Below are 13,158 nucleotides of genomic sequence, written 5' to 3' on the forward strand. Positions count from 1 at the left end.
TACAACTTAAAGTAGTTCATGTCAACGTAGTAACCTATAGGACCATCTACACACTCAGGTGAGTCTGTCAATAATATAAAAAAAGGTTATCTCGACTGTGTGAAGTATCGGCACTATACAGCCCGGGTTGGAGAGTAACAGAATACATGTAATGGGATTATTTATTTAAAATAAAAAATATAAGTAACTGTATTCCACTACAGTTACAATTTAAATCATTGGTATTTAGAATAAAAATTACATTCAAAAATAATTTTCATTACTGAAGAGATTACTTTGCATTTTATTGTCATTTGTTTCATTTAATATTTAGTCCGTTCAGATGGAAAACCTTTATACATAAAAATGATGAAAACATTCCAAAGTGCATCTGAACAGCGGTGAAACACTTTCTTATGACGTTACATTCATACGAGTAGACAGAGAAGTAAGTTTGAAGTAAGTTTTGAGCAGAAGAAATAGAAATAAACCTTGTGTAAATTGTCAGCTTTATGCTAAGCTAAAATGCTAGTTCTAGCCATTTTACATGCACGTTACCAGGCAAATTCACGTTGGATCATAATATTTTTTTTTCTAGTAAGACCTTTGATATTAGTATTTTTAACATGTGTATTTTGTTTTACTGTACTGTAGAGTTTTTATTGTCAAAACAAGTGAAAAAAATCTGCCAGTGCTGAAGAAGTAATCCAAACATATTCTAAAAAGTATTTAGAATATGTTACTGAGCTTGAGAAATCTAACGGAATACATTACAAATTATATTTTACAGCATATATTCTGTTTCAAAAGTAACCCTCCAAACCCTGTATACAGCCACGTTTTTTTTATTTGTTTTTACCATTTTTACAAATTTAATACTTTAAACGCACATTACCTGCTAAGAATATGTGCCGTTATTGGAAAATGTTATTTGACACCATTGTGAATTTGTTATATATATATATATATATATATATATATATATATATATATATATATCCAACATATGAATTTGAACAGTGATCAACTTCTGTTTACACGTTATGCTCCAAAAATGCACATTTTAATGTGATGTATTGGAACTGGCTTTTCCATTTCTCAGTAATAAATGTCATTTTTTACAAAATTGACAAATTGAGAACATAAAACTCAAAATCATAGACCTTATGCACAGCAGCACCATCTTTGATTGTTGACAGGAATGAAAACATGGTTGTGAGGGATAGACTTACCTTCTCTTCAAAGACATGCACTGTAAAAAGCTATTAAAAAGCTCGTAGACCACATCTTATTTTACACAACTTTATTGTGTCTTGTCTATTTATGTTCCTTGATTATTAAATATTGGTACAAAAAACTATTCAATTCCTTGAAATTATATTTTTTTCAATGTTTCATCAGCAACTTTCAACTTTACACCCCATTGAAGAGACTGTAAGTCTGTCCCTCACAGCCTTGCTGTAATTTCAATCAAAACCAAAGATGGCACTGCTTTCAATAAGGTCTATTGTAGGGTAAATGGATTTTGGCCAGTAATGATGACAAAATTAACAATTGTACAATCTTGTGGCTACCTGGAATTTACTATCAGTTTTTAGACTACAACGTGAACTTTTCACATTTTGAAAATGTAATTCCCTTCACTGCCTAGAATACACTCACCTAAAGGATTATTAGGAACACCTGTTCAATTTCTCATTAATGCAATTATCTAATCAACCAATCACATGGCAGTTGCTTCAATGCATTTAGGGGTGTGGTCCTGGTCAAGACAATCTCCTGAACTCCAAACTGAATGTCAGAATGGGAAAGAAAGGTGATTTAAGCAATTTTGAGCGTGGCATGTTTGTTGGTGCCAGACGGGCCGGTCTGAGTATTTCACAATCTGCTCAGTTACTGGGATTTTCACGCACAACCATTTCTAGGGTTTACAAAGAATGGTGTGAAAAGGGAAAAACATCCAGTATGCGGCAGTCCTGTGGGCGAAAATGCCTTGTTGATGCTAGAGGTCAGAGGAGAATGGGCCGACTGATTCAAGCTGATAGAAGAGCAACTTTGATGAAATAACCACTCGTTACAACCGAGGTATGCAGCAAAGCATTTGTGAAGCCACAACACACACAACCTTGAGGCGGATGGGCTACAACAGCAGAAGACCCCACCGGGTACCACTCATCTCCACTACAAATAGGAAAAAGAGGCTACAATTTGCAAGAGCTCACCAAAATTGGACAGCTGAAGACTGGAAAAATGTTGCCTGGTCTGATGAGTCTAGATTTCTGTTCAGACATTCAGATGGTAGAGTCAGAATTTGGCGTAAACAGAATGAGAACATGGATCCATCATGCCTTGTTACCACTGTGCAGGCTGGTGGTGGTGGTGTAATGGTGTGGGGGATGTTTTCTTGGCACACTTTAGGCCCCTTAGTGCCAACTGGGCATCGTTTAAATGCCACGGCCTACCTGAGCATTGTTTCTGACCATGTCCATCCCTTTATGGCCACCATGTACCCATCCTCTGATGGGTACTTCCAGCAGGATAATGCACCATGTCACAAAGCTCGAATCATTTCAAATTGGTTTCTTGAACAAGACAATGAGTTCACTGTACTAAAATGGCCCGCACAGTCACCAGATCTCAACCCAATAGAGCATCTTTGGGATGTGGTGGAACGGGAGCTTCGTGCCCTGGATGTGCATCCCACAAATCTCCATCAACTGCAAGATGCTATCCTATCAATATGGGCCAACATTTCTAAAGAATGCTTTCAGCACCGTGTTGAATCAAGGCAGTTCTGAGGGCGAAAGGGGGTCAAACACAGTATTAGTATGGTGTTCCTAATAATCCTTTAGGTGAGTGTATGTGCTGTAGGCAAAGTACATACAACAATACCTATTCAACAGTTTAAACTGTGGTTGCACTACTAACTAAAAGCTGTGCATCCCTGAAATGTGTAACTAGTAATGTTTAGCTGACACCAAAGAGACTATTTATTGTGGAGACATTTGTGTACATGCATTTGCATAAATGACTAGTTTTCAAGTAATTTTAAGATCTCACCATATAGACCAAATTTACAGCAATTAACAATAGAAAGAACATCTCTTCTTTGCAAAAAAAAATTCAACTATTCTTTAGAAAATGCACAAAGAATAGAGAATCTTAACATAAGTCTAAGAATGTAAAGAACTTGCATTGCCTCATAACTGAGAATCCCTATTAAATGTGACTACTGCTGACTGGTTGCAGTTATTAATGTAAATATTAGCAAACTGTAACAGTGCCAGGACATCATCTGTCTTTTCTGTTTAGAAATTCCAATTTACTTCCAAATACCTGCTAGAAACTTCTGATGAATGTGAAAGGTTACATTGGGTAAGGAGCAACCTATGGTCATGGTAATCAAAGTAATGCTGCTGTGAGCTTCAGTGAAAAATCACTGGGAAAATCTACACCATTAATCTAACGAAATATCCATAGAGTGGAGGAAGAGTTTCATTAAGTGGCCTGCATAACTGAAAACTGACACAGTGTAATCCAAGTGCTTCTTGAAGATCTCATAAGAAGGTAGTATTGGTAGAATGAGATGATTGGTGTCACAGATGCTCTGAGGAAAGGCACAGGAAGTGTCTGGCGAGTTTAGGAATGAAAGAGATGGAGCAGAGTTGAATCCAATGGAAGGAACCACATCTGTAGCAGTGACAAACGATAGAATATCCTCAAGTGATGATGCACACAAACCTCCTGAAACACAAGGAAAGGATTAAGCTCATGTTGTACCGCTATATGGTGGAAATAAAATATATGTTGTATGCAATGATACAACAGTTAGTTACAGCTGTCAAATCTGACTGGACAAGCAGCATTCTAAAGGCAATTGCACACCGGACGTGAAGTGCTAGGCCACGCCGCGGCTAGGACATGGCACAGGTGTCAATCACAGGTGGTTCTGGTTGCAGAGAGCACACACAAAAGTAACCAAGGTTTTTCCCTTGTTCAAGAATGAAGAACGCAAATTAAAATGTATTTAATGGAAAATATGCAAGTTGCGCTCTGTAGCATGGCCTTCGGGGTCGTAGCTGGCCAATGCTGACAGAAGGCAAGTGGTGGTGGTCTCCGTACATTCATTAAAAACAGTTGTTTTGATTTTTTTAATGCGCCATGTCATCCACCAGATGCGTCCGGTGTGCAACCCCCTTTAGAGTGATAATTATTATAACAGCACTGGGGCACTTCACTGTTTGTATCACTTTTATTGTCAGTATTCCCAGCATTCCAGACAGGCTGTCACATTTGACATTTTAGTGGAGCAAATAGAGACAAAATAACTGATCAAATTGTGTCTAAAATGTAAGCTACTGGATACTCACATCTTGTTTATAGAAATGAGGTATACACAAGTTTTATATTATGCAACTGCTATGGGACTATACCATTTAGCTTTAATTAGAACTGGATTGCTGACAAAATGGTAACCTGCCAGCAGGAGGTGAAGCCACTGGAAGTGTTCAAGCGATCATACTGGTATTCCCAACGACTGACAGGTGATATCGGTGCCATTTCACAGTCTCCAACCTTCGGGTAAGATCGACACATTTTGCCTTTAAGTCACAGTTATGATTAACTTTGGATTTGCTCGTTATGGATAATATTAGTTGCAACGGAAAAGACATTCGTGAATCGCGATGTTGACTCAAGAGCATACGTTTGCACTGGGGTGCTGTGTATCAATACAGCACAATGTTCACCTAGAGATATGGCAAAACTGTCCACAGGTTGTAATGCAGGTAGGAAAAGTTGCAATTTATACTTGTTATAGGTTGACCATACATGCTTCTTCCTGGAGATCTTCTTTTTTATTCTGGTCGGAGTTTCTAAATTGGCTTTTTGGCTTGGCTTTCATATTGACGTACTTTCTGTAGTCATACACACTTCACACATTCTGTGTGTGTGTATTTGCCATTTAAAAACCATTAAAACCAAGCACATCAGTTAAATTTTAAATTAACTTTGCAAAATCAGTGATTGAATAGCTAACACTTACTCACTGAAATTAGAAGATTTTCTATTAAGCCAAACATTTCTATCAGGCACACTTGAATGTTTGGGAACACAAATATGGCGGCACAGTGGCTTTGAAGTTATGAGTCGAGATGACCATTTTTATAGGGTAGATGTTATGAAATGATGATCCGAGACTAGTTATGTTGATATCATTATCTACTTTGTGTTGTTATGACAGCCAACAACTGCCCAAGTAGAGCCTGAAATAAATTTTTACTCCAATAAAAACATAAAAATAGTTGTTGTTTTCCATCTGGATAACTTGTTTTGGTAGTTTTTACATTGCATTATGAGACCAGAAACACAAAAAGCAATTAGAATAATCATGGTGCCACTGCCACCCAGTGGTTGCTCAGGAGAATAGTGGCTATTATATGACTGGACTCATTCTCCAAAGAAAAACTGTGTTTCTAAATTCTAACAACACACATTACTAATTTTGTTTGAAACATACCCTCACACTCGTGTAGATACTGTTTCCAAAAGCTTATGGTTGTGTTCTCCTTTGCTTGTTGTTCGTTGTCCTCTGAAAGCTGAGCAGTAAAGGGCTCCCTCTCTGTTCCTCAATCCCGTTTGAAAACCAAAGGTGATCGGGCGTTTGTGGTTGCGGCCCCCAGGTTGTGGAATGCACTTCCATTTGTCGTTAGGTCTTCTTCCTCATTGCCTATATTTAAATCTAGATTGAAGATACATTTTTTCTCTTTAGCCTATAATGTTGGTTGAGAATTATAACAGTTTTTTGTGTATGTTTTATAATGTTTATTAATCTGTTCTTTTTAACATTTTATAAGTTCTATTTAATTCTGTTATTAATGTTTGTAAAAAATTGTACAGCACTTTGGTTACAACTCTTGTTGTTTTTAAGTGTGCTTTATAAATAAACTTGAACTTGATGATGGATTCAGCTGTCAACCTCTCCATGGAGCCACAGAAAACGGAATAGAAACAATCTGCACACATCTGAACTTGCTTAAACAGTCCTAGTGTCCTCAGAACCTCACGAAATCTGAAAAAATAAAATAAGAACACGTGAAAAATCATTAAAAATATTTTTTAATGTACTGTATATACTGTAGGTATACATATAAGGCACAAGCAGTTTAGGGTACCAACCTTTGTAGAAGTAGCTGCACTCTGATGATCAGGTAAAAATTTAGAACATCCTCCACCAACATGTATTTCTCGAACAGTTTGCCGATCTTTCGCCAGCAGCCTGCTGCTTCCAAATACTGTGATGCTGACTGCCTTCATGGAGTTTGCTTCTGCAATCTAAAATATGTACAACAACAATCATTTGCATTCTGCTAGCTGTAATGATGATTTATGCCTCCACAAATGTACATCTGTCCAGTTCTGAATCTTAAAATCAAAATAATACTCACTCTTCTGATTTTGTGTGCAAAAGCAGTGTCTCCAAGGTCTTCTACAGAAGGCATGTAGTCTGTGGGGTAGTGGAACAGACTATGGTACAGCACTGGAGAGAAGGCGGCCATGGGAGGACCACCATGAACCAAAGAGAGAGCCAGCAGGCTACCGACCTCAAAGTAAAGATCATTCCTCAGGGCTGTTCATATGATACAATTGTTAATTTTGAAAGTCAGTTGTTAGCAGTGACTGGTACTGTATTGGAAATCAAATAAACTTCTTCTAAGTGATTCTTCACCCTAAAATTACATTTCTGTCACTATTTACTCATTCACTTGTATTCAATAACCACATGACTTTCTTTCTTTTGTGGAACTTACATTAGTTAGGCAAAATGTTAGCCTCAATCACCTTTCACTTTCATTATATGGAAAAAAATATTAAAATAAAGTGAACGATGACTGAGGCTAACACTCTGCCTAACATCTCCTTTTGTGTTCCATTGAAGAGAGAAATTCACACAGGCTTGTAACATGAAGGTGAGCAAAACAAAATTATGATTAAAACAAAATACAAAATGTTCTTTTTTGGGTGTAATGTCCCTTTAAATAAAAACAAGTCAGTCAAATAATAAAAACCTGACCTACCTTTTGAGTTCAGAACCAGGTTTTTATCTCCATCAGGTCCCTCAAAGATTTCAAAACATCTGCAAGTTTTGAACGAGACCATTGAGGAACAGATGCTGATTCCTAACGTTGTTGTTCAGTTTGTCTTTGGAGAATTTTACAGAAAGAGTATAGCATGGGTTAAAGTCACTTTGCCACAAAACCCACAGAGCTGCTTCCAGCACCTCATTAACATCATCTCTCACTAGCACCTCTGTGGACAGCTGCTGTGAAATCTGACAGGCCAGATCCATTAAAATCTCTGGAGAAGTGGCTGACACACACTGCCTAAAAAACAAGTTGTTCAATAGATTTCAAAAACTATTTATTTGCAGTAAAGTTTAAGTAACAGAATTCTACAAAAAAAAATTCATTATGATCCACTTGATCAGCTTTAGTGTACGTTATATATAAGTGCGTCAGCGCACGTTAGCGATGCCCATGAACCAAACTGAATTCAGAACGTGTAGTATTGCAGAGCAGTGCGGACCACAAACCCGTAAACACACATCTGCTGTTCTGTATTTCAGCGCATGCTCAAAATGCGAACTTCTGAAGAGAGCATTGGTCAGGTGAGGTCAATCTTAAAAAGGAACTACAAACGAGCTTGTGATTTGTCATCCATAGACAGCCTATAATGAAAATTGACAATTTGCAACTTTACCTAGCTGAATATTTCTGTTTGCTAGCTCACTAATATGGCAGACGGTTATTATGCTTAATGAACTGGTAGTGATCTCGATTTAAATACTAATAATTGTGCAGCTCTATTCTGTAGTAATCGACAGCATGCTACAGGTGTTGGACATATAAGTTCTCCAGAAAGTTCCCTTACAAAACCAGATGCTGGTGATTGAGCAAGTACCTTTTAGTGATGAGTGAAGAGAGAAGGTCTGAAATACTTTGCAACAGCCTCTTCCTCCCTTGTCTTTTAGCCAGTGGTAATGTAACGTAATTTGGCAAAGGCACTGACTCTACCAAAGTGAGAGAACACAGGTTTAATACAAGGTGGCAAAGAAGAGTGAGAAAGAAGCTACAGGGTTCCCACACATTTTGACAAATTAATTTCCATAATTTTGAGGTTCAGAATACAGATCTGAATTAAAAAATAAAAATCATTTTGGAGACTGCATTCACAAAGAGCAAATTCAAGCCAATAAATATTTAAGAGCTGCTCTAAACCAAAGAATTTAAATATATTCACAAAAGAAATTTCCATGACTTTTAAAGATTTAACTATTTTCTATGACTTCTCCAGGCCTGAAATCTCCATTTTAAAATCTGATATTTCCAGGTTTTACATGACCATGGGAACCATAAAACTAGATTTTGTTGTATATAATTTGATTACTTTACTGCACATACAGTACGTTTTCAATATTAAATGTGCACTCAGTAATTTTCTCTATATGTGGAGCTGGACATTATGGCAGGCATCTTGAACTTGCCCACGTTTTTTAGAGCCCTCCTACCAAGGGGAGCCTACAAGGTTAGCAACAAAATGCGTAACGTGGCAGTCAAGAACATTTTATGGGGCTGTACATTGGCAAGGAAACCAGCATCTGTTTTTTTTTAATGGATGTATATGGAGGAAATTCTTCAGTATGCTGAATAAACTTGAAACAGCTCTTCACTCTAGTCCCACCCCAACTTGCACTATTGGTTGAGTAATGTTGTTGGCGCAGGCCTAAGCGGGTCGCTCAAAATAAACACAGGAATTTTCAAAGTGCCAGAGAGAAAGAATGCTTACAGTTTTGAGAAAATTAACATATGAATGGTGTTTCTCTCTATATAGATGAGACAGGAGAAAGTATTTAAACAGAAAAGTTGCATACTCTACATAGCTTTAACATGCTAGTTGACCGTTACGCTCTCTACTATAGTAAAAACACAGAGGTTGTTATAATATCAGTATAAAAGATCAGTTTTTTTCACTGAACACGAGAGTGTTTCACGATTCAAAACAGAAGTGTGTTTTCCTTTTCCGGTTTCCAGTGTTTTTACTCGTACCCATGTATGTTTTGGCGGATAATGTGATGTTTACTATATTAATCGTGTTTAGCATACACATGGCTCCACAGTTGCGTTGACAGTCTTTTGACAGTGCCTCACCCGTGTGGCGGCCTGAGGTTTGTTACGTTGATATCATTAACTACTTCCGAGTTGTTATGACAGCTAACTACTGTGGTGTCATGGCGCCACCCAGTGGTTGGTCAGGAAAACTGTGAACACTAAAACCAACGTGAATGCAGCATCACGCAAAAGCAATAATTTTATGCTATTGTAGAAATGGGCTATTCAAAGTCAACTCTGTTTAATTTATTTTGTTAACTAAAGTGCCCATCAATAGAGCGCAACAGTCTGGTTCCGGAAGTAAAAATATATTAAAAAAAAAATCATAGATTAATTGATTTTCTGCAGCCTTAACTGGAATAAATATTTACCAAATTAAGCTATTTATAGCCTATATATTCATCAAATGAAGGGTTTTGTATGTGTATGATTAACCAGCTTTATTGATAAAAAATTAAACAAATGAGGGGGAAAAAAATATTGGCAACTATCGACAGATTTTTTATAATAACTGACTATCGGCACCGATTAATCTGTAAAACCAATATATCGGTCTACCTCAAATTTGTATATGTATAGTTATATAGGACATGTTCATCTAAAAGCATGCTTGAATTTACAGTATGGTTGGTTACCTGTACACAATCCCTGTGAAACCAGCTTCCATGACATGCAGGACACTTCAGCACATTAAAAGAGAGAATGGGTTCAGTGGGTTCCAGACACACAAAGCAGGACAGAGGCAGACTGGGGCTGGAGACGAGTAGGCGCATGTTTTTTGCAGTAAGACCTGCAAACAAGTGCAATCAATCAATTTCTCAGGGGCTCTTTACTATAAAAGATCAGCCCTGTGTTTTTCATTTAAATAAAGGAAATTTCACTCTAGATTTTCTTTACAATCTCGGTTATTGTTTATGGGACCGTACACTATCATCTTTCTTTGGAAAGCAAAAGTGATGATACCTATTCAAGAGATACTTACAGAAACGAGCCATTGAACTGGAAAATAAACTCCTGTTCGATTCTACAAGGCAGGTGGACCACTTGTGACATTGCACCCCACTGAAGCACCATTTTTTTTGCAGTGCGTGCATTTCTGCAAGTGAAGTTTTAAAACATTACCGTCTCAGAAAAATGTACGCAGTGATGTAATTGAATTAAATACACCAAATGTGGATTTACCAGCCTTGCAGATCTGCAAATCTCCTTCTAGATGTCATCCACAAGAAAACCAAGTAGGCCTTCATCCTCTTCTCCTCTATAAAATACTCCACTAGACACCAGCTGTACGAAATAGAATACTTTTAGGACTATTTTCAGGTCTGAATTATAGAGTATGTATTCCCATAAGAGATTCATGGCTGACAAATTATAGGTGATCTCACAAAACCTGTCAAAAAATATCCTGGTCTTATTTAACCCCATATATCATGATTTATAGCATTTTGTTAGATTACTTTCAGGACACTTTAGCACATTTAACTCAATTCTCATTAGTCCGCACATTTTATTTTTACCATTTCCATTGTTGTCAACATGGACTAAAAACAGTTCAAGCAATGAAAATGAACTAAACTTTTTGCAGAACATTACCAAAAACCCGGAAAGAACTCCCTTTCAATTGTTCTGTAGTAAAAACTTTATTTTAAAATGCTGGTAACCAATTTATTACTGGTTAATTTTGTTCTGATATTTTTTTCATGAAAACAAAGACCAAAAGGTTCACAGTACATTTTCAGAATTACACCACTTCCTGTTGCCGAAAGAAAACAAGGCTTCTCTTTTTAGCAGAACATGAGCATGCACTGATTCTAAATGAAACAGCTAGTTTAAAAAACAATAATTCTGCCCGCAAGAGGTGACATTTAGTCCAAACGTGCCCACGCAATGTGTGCAGCTCACATAAGACTGAATTACAGACAGGGCTGCAACAGAAAATACACACACATTAGGAAATACAGACAGCACTAATATACAGGATATAGTACCATACTCAAAGGAGGTTTATTTGGTTGTGTTTATGTTTGTTCTAAAGCAGCTGAGTATGTGTCTGTGTAGTGTGTTGAAATACATTGCTTGACCTGCAAAGGCTGGTTCTGTTTCCTTGATAAGTGTTTTTACAAGTTTGATGTTATTAGTTAATTACATTTCTCCACATAAATCAAAGTTGAGCCTTAACATGTTTCATATTTACCATGGGGGTAATTCACTCCGCAAAATGTGTAACAAAAGGAAAGGAAAAATGAAAATTCTCATAATTTACTCTTTACTCTCATGCAGGAGAGAGATTTGGGCTATTACTTGATTTTAGGTGGCCAAATATTTTAAATATTTTTGGGGATACATTTAATATTAATAATACATTTATTGGGGCTTGGGTAGCTCAGCAAGTATTGACGCAGACTATCACCCAGGCAGTCGTACGTTTGAATCCAGGGTGTGCTGAGTGACTCCACCCTTGTCTCCTAAGCAACCAAATCGGCCTGGTTGCTAGGGAGGGGGTAACCTCGCGTTCGCGATTAGAGGTTCTCGCTTTCAATGGGGCGCGTGGTAAGTTGTGCGTGGATCGTGGAGAGTAGCATGTGTCTCCACGTGCTGTGAGTCTCCACTGTGTCATCCACAACTAGCCACATGATAAAATGCTCGGTTTTGACTGTCTCAGAAGCGGAGGCAACTGAGACTTGTCCTACGCCACCCGGATTGAGGTGAGTAACCACACCACCAAAAGGATCTACATTACCTACTACATAATGGGAATTGGGCATTCTAAATTGGGAGAATTTTTTTTATTTTTTATAGATGTTACTTTATAAAAGGCTATCGTATACTATGCTTGTTATGATTTCTAACCTGAAAATAATAGCTTGCTTTTGCTTATTTTGGGTAAGGTAAATCCCTTATTTTGAGCTTGTTTTTTTCCTCCAAAACAGGTGCCTTGTTTCTTTTGAGATCAGGAAAGACTGCAAATGGTATTTCACCCACCCATAGCACAACAACTGTTGTTTACCATTCTTTTATTTAGCTCTAGACAGAAGCCACTCCTCAGTAAAAGGTACATGACAGCCCGTCTGGAGTTTGCCAAAAGGCACCTGAAGGACTCTCAGACCATGAGAAACAAAAGAGAATTACTGGTACAATATCCATAATTGTCATGAAAACCCCTTAAAATAGGAATCTTTTCTTTCTTAGTTGTCGATTAAGATAGGATTAGGATATTTTGTAGACAGGTTTTGAAAGTCACATGCTTTGGGGTAAATGGGACAGAATTCCACCAACAATTTAAACTGGTTAATTTCAGAAGGGAGACTCCAAAATTAAATGTTTGTCCAAATATACAATACCAGCATAAATGTAAAACGGATGTAGTGGCCATGTTTGCAAGAGCTGCTGGTCCTAATAAGAAGCTTATAGCATGTGCTTCACTCAAACTGTAAAGTATAAAACTCACACAGTCGCTCACCAAACAGAAATAGTGGACAGTCAGTTTGTGCTGTTCAACAGTTATCTTCTCCCATATTTTTCTGGAATGTTGTCGGGTCGCTTACAAAGTTCACAAGCTAAAGACCAGACACAGATCTCAATTAACAAGATCTTAACTTCAATAGCCGAGAGGGTAAAACATCCTGGTATTAAGTAAGATACCCGATTATTATTATTATCATTAGGAAGGCATTGTAAGTGTCGTTGATATGTAAGCAAATTTGTATGAAAAACAACTTACTGGGGTCTTTATCGTCCTTTATCTCTTTTACCTCAGTACCCATCTCTATTTTCGCTCTCTTTATTAGATTATTAAACAGTGATCAGTAATTAAAACGTTACGAAATGTTAAAATGATCGATGTGACATATGCAAAATACGCCAACAATTAGCAGTCTGCTGCTAACTGCCATTACATTAACTTCAGTGTTACCAGAGTAAGAAATATAAAACTGTTATTTCGGTTTAAAAGATAGACACATACTCATATAGACATGAAAACATTTTGTTTACAACCTAGTTGTAATAAAAT

General features: G+C 37.2%; 1 pseudogene; it reads right to left on the minus strand.

The window, feature by feature from the left end:
* Nucleotides 1-2,332: 2,332 nt before the first annotated feature.
* Nucleotides 2,333-12,910, minus strand: LOC127662339 (G2/M phase-specific E3 ubiquitin-protein ligase-like; annotated as a pseudogene).
* Between the last annotated feature and the right edge of the window lie 248 nt (nucleotides 12,911-13,158).

The sequence above is a fragment of the Xyrauchen texanus genome, chromosome 22, assembly GCF_025860055.1.
Source record: "Xyrauchen texanus isolate HMW12.3.18 chromosome 22, RBS_HiC_50CHRs, whole genome shotgun sequence".
NCBI classification, from domain to species: Eukaryota; Metazoa; Chordata; class Actinopteri; order Cypriniformes; family Catostomidae; genus Xyrauchen; species Xyrauchen texanus.